This window comes from Cheilinus undulatus, linkage group 8 (genome assembly GCF_018320785.1).
Source record: "Cheilinus undulatus linkage group 8, ASM1832078v1, whole genome shotgun sequence".
Taxonomy (NCBI): domain Eukaryota; kingdom Metazoa; phylum Chordata; class Actinopteri; order Labriformes; family Labridae; genus Cheilinus; species Cheilinus undulatus.
Window position 1 is genome coordinate 7,698,288 of NC_054872.1, and position 7,819 is coordinate 7,706,106.

General features: G+C 44.2%; 4 non-coding genes across 4 annotated transcripts; all 4 read right to left on the reverse strand.

The window, feature by feature from the left end:
- Positions 1-918: 918 nt before the first annotated feature.
- Positions 919-990, reverse strand: trnaa-ugc. Its single transcript has one exon. It is a non-coding gene; the product is annotated as a tRNA-Ala (tRNA).
- Positions 991-5,039: 4,049 nt separating this feature from the next.
- trnas-aga lies at positions 5,040-5,121 on the reverse strand. Its single transcript has one exon. It is a non-coding gene; the product is annotated as a tRNA-Ser (tRNA).
- Positions 5,122-5,359: 238 nt separating this feature from the next.
- Positions 5,360-5,431, reverse strand: trnaa-ugc. Its single transcript has one exon. It is a non-coding gene; the product is annotated as a tRNA-Ala (tRNA).
- Positions 5,432-7,417: 1,986 nt separating this feature from the next.
- Positions 7,418-7,499, reverse strand: trnas-aga. Its single transcript has one exon. It is a non-coding gene; the product is annotated as a tRNA-Ser (tRNA).
- Positions 7,500-7,819: the final 320 nt, after the last annotated feature.

Here is a 7,819-nt window from a genome sequence, read left to right on the forward strand (position 1 = left end):
AGAAGCTTTGCACCTACTGCGATTTAATCTAATTTGTGATTAACTGCCCAGTCCTAATACACACATATGTCAACATTACAAAATCTGGAAGCGGTTTTTCACTTCAAATTACTACTGAAGACCAGTGGGAGACATATTCACGCCAAGACAATTGGGTTTTACAATGATATATGCCAGCATAGACTGCCAAATGTTTGCTTTTATTATATAGATGACGGTATGATAATTAAATAAAATGTACGTACGTTAGCTTAAAGTAAGCGGGAGTGTAAACGCGCCTGACAACAAACTTAACTACGGACGGTTAACGTCACAAATACGCTCAAACTACGAACTATATCGACATATAAATACCAAGAGCAGCTATTGAAATACAAGGGAATACATAAACTTGATGTTTTACTACTGAAACATACCTTTTATCGGATCGCGAAGGACTCTCTAGCCGTCTTTAAACTTCCCGCAAAGTTGTCCGCTCGTCGGAAGACGCGGCACTCTCTGATGACGTCACATCCACACGCTCTTTTACCCCGTTTTCCGCTTCTGTTAGGACTGTTAGGACTTGGTTAGGACTTGGTCGGTAAAGTGTTAGGAATTGTTAGGAAATGTTTCGAATTGTTAGGAATTTGTTAGGAATTGTTAGGATCTGCCAAAGCAGGCCATTCGCTGGCAGGTACGGCCACAACAACCACTGCAGCTATCTTTTCTGGACTAACTGCACAAAGCAACTCATTGTTGTCAAATACAGGAAAATGGGAAAGAAAAGTACATTCCTGCAAGGCAGGCAAGGGTACCAAGAGCTCCTACCTTGCTGAAGGATGTTGCTAAGAGGCAGCAGCCCTCAGATCAACAGGACATGTGGCTGCCTGCTCGTGTCATTAAAGTTGGTGTTCTGAGGCTTGAGACACACCATGTTGGTGGAGATGCCAGGGGTTGAACCCAGGGCCTCATACATGCAAAGCATGCGCTCTACCACTGATCTACATCCCCTGTGCTGTACAGTCCCATACAGAACAGATGGAGCAATAGAACTGCAATCTTTGGGCCTGAGCTGACCTTGTGCATGACTACCAGGAAGGGCTGTTGCTGTTGCTAACCATAGAAGATTTGGAAAAGATTAGCAAGACCTAAGCAGAAACTCCAAAGGATTCCAACCTTTTAAACCATTTGGACAGGACACCACCACCCCTTGCCTGGAGCTCTTCACCGCCTCGGGTACTTTGCACCTAATGTCTGCAAGCGGCAAAGTAGGTGATACTGACACACCTTGGAATGGACACCAAGTTAAGGGTCTGAGGAAATGGGGCAGATTGGCAGAAAGAAAGCAAGTAAAGCAGAGTGATGGGGCAAGAGTCCAGAGGTACGCAATTTACCCATACAAAGCTTTCATCTGCCAGTTCTCTCCCAATGCAGTGGAGAGTTCTTTCTCTTCCAAAGTCACTGAGCAAGCAAGGGAAAGCAAATGCCAGGTGCCAGACCGTAAATTGCAATTCCACTTAGCAATTTCAGTACAGGACAAGCCACAGTTGCACTGCATGAAAGGATGAAAATCCTTGGAGCTTGCTAGTGCTATGCCCACCAACTGTGATGGCCGGGAATCGAACCCAGGTCAACTGCTTGGAAGGCAGCTATGCTCACCACTGTAGTGAGAAGCTATCCAGAACAACTAAAGATGAAACCACAATCTAAGGCTGTTGATATCACACCCTCTAAGGAGGAAAGATAATGATACAAGGGGGGAGAGATCCTTTCTCCTTCCTAAACCTACACCTTCAGATTATCCTTCAGGAATGTCACTGAAAGGGAGGGGGTTCTCTTTCCCTCATGGCTGACAACTTATCAAGGAACCACGTTCGAAAAACAAGAGTCTCTCAGGCAGTAGGACTCTTAAACTGCCATTTTGATGAAAGACAGCTCCCAACAGAGATAAACACCTTAACATCTGAATCTTTCGATTGGTCGACCAAATGGTGAACCTCCTCAGACTAAATCCTGTCTTCCTGAAAGCTGTAAGAAACTTTGCACTACGCCTCATAAATCTAAGGACTCTGTCTTCCTACAGAGCCATGGCAGAAAGCAGGCGCATATCGTAAATTCCCGGTGTTATCTCGACCACATGAAGCTGCAAGGATTGGAAGTATCAAAAAACTGTCTTAAGTGTTATGTTTCTAACAGGACATGTTCATATTTGGTTGAGTCTGTTTACAAGGAACAGAATGACGTGCCATACTAATCTCTGGTATCTTCCCTTACTGAGTTATGGTTTTATGATATAATTTAGTTGTATTTCTCCAAGTTGACAAACAGAGACTGAAAATCGTCCCTGGATCAACATTGCCACCTTGTGGTCAAGTTTCGTCACACCCAAATGCAGAAACATTTTCTAATGTATAATTGTGCGTATAAACAATTTACTGTGTTTCTAATGTTTGTGTGATAGTTTATTGATAGTATTCTAGAGTTTTTATAACCATGTTGTGTTATCTCTACATCATCCGATTAACTTGATGATCTGGTGGAGTGGATTTAATCAAACACTGGGAGGGCTTCAAAACCGAAACCCCTCCCTCTTGTATAAGAGTAACTTCAGAACTCACGAGAGTGGAGAGCAGAGAGAGTGTAGAGTTAAGTGCGCAGTTCAAGCGGTCAGGTCTGGACAGTCCAAGAAGATGCTCACTGAGGAGAGCTCTGCTGAGTCTCCTTGGGCCTCCTAGGCCCATTCTTGATCCAAGCGTTGTGCCAAGTCTGATAAACAGTCAGACTTAGAATTTTCCTTATCCAGTACAAGATTTTTCCTAACCTTTTTATAGCTTCGTGCTAGATTTTTGTAACGCAGAGTTTTCATTTTTCCTTTTTATCACACAATCGACTTCACCGTGAGCCAGCAGTCACGTGGTGTCAATGCGTTCGAGTTTATCTGATTTTTTAATTGGACGATCAAGAGCTGTTTTTGGAACGAGAGACAATCCTTCCCAGAGTCCGTGCACAAGAGTCTGTACAGCCGTCCCTACAGTCTGAGCGACCCATCGGCACCGCAGCGGCCCAGCTTGAACCCATCCGGGTCGGACCAGAGTTGGCACGCGGTAGCTTCGGGCGTTCAGAACTTGCCAGGCGCCTTCCTCCGGGCCCCTCCAGACGGGTCCTCTCCTCCTCGCCTCCATCGAACGGCTGGTATGATCCAATTCATCTCTCTGGTGCTGATGTCTCCAAAATCCCAATAAATTAGTTCAGATCTATTATTCTTCCAAATTCACGCTCCAAATTCTTAACGTCGGTTAAAATTTTTCCGTTAGGATTATTAGAATAATCCACTCTCACCAACTAAGTTAGCATCCTTTCTCTTTACCATATTTAGTCATGTTCTGTTTATTCATTTACATTATCTATTCATATAACCTGTGATTTATGTCTGTTATTTTGTGATTTTATAATAAATCTTCAAAAGACAGTCGTAGTTCGGGAATTTATTCTATTAAGCAGAGAAATAGAGTCAATGTTATGAGAATTTACTACTTTAGAAATGAGATTGATTTACAGTTAATGTTCTTGTTAATTAATTAAAGGTTTTGATTAATTAATATTTACAATATTTTATTGGTTATTAAATAACCAATCCGCGTAAGCGGTGGTGCCCTATTCTTTACGAGGTTTACTTGATAATATTAATTTATCATCAACACATTTTCATTACACCACTATACCACCATCGCCTGGCGAGCACCCCGACCACACTGGAGACAAACCACTGAGGAGTGTACCTTGGGGGAGGAAGGACAGATGAAGATGCTTGGTAAGGCCGGCCACACGCTAGACGATTTTTTAATCTGAAACGATTTTAAAACCGTGGGAGACCACAGACTTCAGGACAATTTACAAAGATTTTTCATCTTTAATCCTCTGAAAGCACACACTAGACGTCTCAGCCAGACTGACAGATCACTGGAGACCACACACCTGCCGACTTGCCTACGACCTTGGGTGATCACGTGACTTCAGAAAAAAAAAACACAGATGTCTGTTGATACTGTCTTGCTGTCTCTCCAAAACATAGTGTCCTGGCATGCGTTACAGGTGTAGCAACAATCATAAAACAGGGGAAAGACTCAGGACGAAATCCTGGCTGGAATTAAGGTAACGTTGTGTTTATGGTTGTAAGCGGTGAAACTACGTATGATTTGTCTGGTGACGCTACCCCGTGTGCTCGCTCTCATTGGTTGTTGCGGGTACTATGTCAGCGGCACTATGACCTAGAATCGCAAATGTCCATCATGTTTGATATTTACGATTCAAGGTGTGGAAGGCTACGACGTGATTTGGAGCAGTAAATGAATCATGTTGACACCACACACATGCAGACTACTCAGACAAATAATCGTTTGCGACGAGGCTCCAGTCGGTATACGCCCCCGCAATCGTCGGGGGAGGCAAATTATGCCCCAAATTGGGCTTAAAATCCTGTAGTGTGTGGCCGGCCTAACTGCTGCTACTGCTCCCATGGCTAGTGCCTATATTTCCATAATTAGCACGATGGCAACTAGCATCATACACAAACTATTGTGCGAAGGACTAACCGTTAAACATCCATGCTAATGACACACTGAAAAGGAACACACAAATCAATTGCATGCTCTGGCTGAGAAGAACTGGCTTCAATAGCTGGGAATGGAACCCAGGTCAACTGCTTCCAAGGTAACTATGATCAACACTCTACCACTGCGAAGACAAAAGCTTTGTTTCATTTTCTGCAACAAACTACCTATTTGGATTGGACTGTCAAAACTCCTCTTGATGAAGTCACCAATGACCTGTACTTTATGAGACAGTGCTAGAAAAAGCACATGGTTAGACATAAATGGAAAAGCAATCTTTGGCATGGGGAACCAAAGTGACACAAGTGAGCTTGTTAACCACACATTCATAATGTCTCCAACACATTTTCAGTCAAGTCTCTACTTTGTGCATCTGATGCAGAAACCCAAATGTATTATAACCCCATAGTGTCTGTTGTTTGAGACCTTGTTTCTGGAAGAAGACTTTACCGTTGTTGGCAGGACTTGAACCTGCGTGGGGAGACCCCAGTGGATTTCTAGTCCATCGCCTTAACCTCTCGGCCACAACAACCACTGCAGCTGTCTTTTCTGGACTAACTGCACAAAGCAACTCATTGTTGTCAAATACAGGAAAATGGGAAAGAAAAGTAAATTCCTGCAAGGCAGGCAAGGGTACCAAGAGCTGCAAGAGCACCTGCCTTGCTGAAGGATGTTGCTAAGAGGCAGCAGCCCTCAGATCAACAGGACATGTGGCTGCCTGCTCGTGTCATTAAAGTTGGTGTTCTGAGGCTTGAGACACACCACGTTGGTGGAGATGCCGGGGATTGAACCCGGGGCCTCATACATGCAAAGCATGCGCTCTACCACTGAGCTACATCCCCTGTGCTGTACAGTCCCATACAGAACAGATGGAGCAATAGAACTGCAATCTTTGGGCCTGAGCTGACCTTGTGCATGACTACCAGGAAGGGCTGTTGCTGTTGCTAACCATAGAAGATTTGGAAAAGATTTGCAAGACCTAAGCAGAAACTCCAAAGGATTCCAACCTTTTAAACCATTTGGACAGGACACCACCACCCCTTGCCTGGAGCTCTCCACCCCCTCGGGTACTTTGCACCTAACGTCTGCAAGCGGCAAAGTAGGTGATACTGACACACCTTGGAATGGACACCAAGTTAAGGGTCTGAGGAAATGGGGCAGATTGGCAGAAAGAAAGCAAGTAAAGCAGAGTGATGGGGCAAGAGTCCAGAGGTACGCAATTTACCCATACAAAGCTTTCATCTGCCAGTTCTCTCCCAATGCAGTGGAGAGTTCTTTCTCTTCCAAAGTCACTGAGCAAGCAAGGGAAAGCAAATGCCAGGTGCCAGACCGTAAATTGCAATTCCACTACAGGACAAGCCACAGTTGCACTGCATGAAAGGATGAAAATCTTTGGAGCTTGCTAGTGCTATGCCCACCAACTGCGATGGCCGAAATCGAACCCGGGTCAACTGCTTGGAAGGCAGCTATGCTCACCACTATACCACCATCGCCTGGTGAAACCCAGACCACAGTGGAGACAAACCACTGAGGAGTGTACCTTGGGGGAGGAAGGAGAGATGAAGATGCTTGGTACGGCCGGCCACACGCTAGACGATTTTTTAATCTGAAACGATTTTAAAACCGTGGGAGACCACAGACTTCAGGACAATTTACAAAGATTTTTCATCTTTAATCCTCTGAAAGCACACATTAGACGACTCAGCCAGACTGTCAGATCACTGGAGACCACACACCTGCCGACTTGCCTACGACCTCGTGTGATCACGTGACTTCAGAAAAAAAAAAAAAAAAACACAGATGTCTGTTGATACCGTCTTGCTGTCTCTCCAAAACATAGTGTCCTGGCATGCGTTACAGGTGTAGCAACAATCATAAAACAGGGGAAAGACTCAGGACGAAATCCTGGCTGGAATTAAGGTAACGTTGTGTTTATGGTTGTAAACGGTGAAACTACGTATGATTTGTCTGGTGACGCTACCCCGTGTGCTCGCTCTCATTGGTTGTTGTGGGTACTATGTCAGCGGCACTATGACCTAGAATCGCAAATATCAAACATGTTTGATATTTACAATTCACGGTGTGGGAGGCTACGACGTGATTTGGAGCAGTAAATGAATCATGTTGACACCACACACATGCAGACTACTCAGACAAATAATCGTTTGCGACGAGGCTCCAGTCGGTATACGCCCCCGCAATCATCGGGGGAGGCAAATCTTGCCCCAAATCGGGCTTAAAATCCTGTTGTGTGTGGCCGGCCTAACTGCTGTCACTGCTCCCGTGGCTAGTGCCTATATTTCCATAATTGGCACGATGGCAACTAGCATCATACGCAAACTATTGTGCGAAGGACTAACCGCTAAACATCCATGCTAATGACACACTGAAAAGGAGCACACAAATCAATTGCATGCTCTGGCTGAAAAGAACTGGCTTCAATAGCTGGGAGTGGAACTCAGGTCAACTGCTTCCAAGGTAACTATGATCAACACTCTACCACTGTGAAGACAAAAGCTTTGTTTCATTTTCTGCAACAAACTACCTATTTGGATTGGACTGTCAAAACTCCTCTTGATGAAGTCACCAATGACCTGTACTTTATGAGACAGTGCTAGAAAAAGCACATGGTTAGACATAAATGGAAAAGCAATCTTTGGCATGGGGAACCAAAGCGACACAAGTGAGCTTGTTAACCACACATTCATAATGTCTCCAACACAGTTTCAGTTAAGTCTCTACTTTGTACATCTGATGCAGAAACCCAAATGTATTATAACTCCATAGTGTCTGTTGTTTGAGACCTTGTTTCTGGAGGAAGACTTTACCGTTGTTGGCAGGACTTGAACCTGCGCGGGGAGACCCCAATGGATTTCTAGTCCATCGCCTTAACCTCTCGGCCACAACAACCACTGCAGCTATCTTTTCTGGACTAACTGCACAAAGCAACTCATTGTTGTCAAATACAGGAAAATGGGAAAGAAAAGCACATGCACATGCAGGAGAATAAATGTTTTCAAAAACTGTTTATGCTTTAATTGTGCCTGATGTTACTGCTGCAGTAGCATGTGTGAATATTTTAATATTCATTTCAACACCAGGAAAATCAGTTAACACGGCAAAAAAAAAAAGACTTTTTTTTGTTAAGTGAAGGGACCAATGTACTGTATGTAGACATTTTCTGATGCAAACTGCAGCATGTAGTCCATTTAGAGCTGTAAAGTACTAAT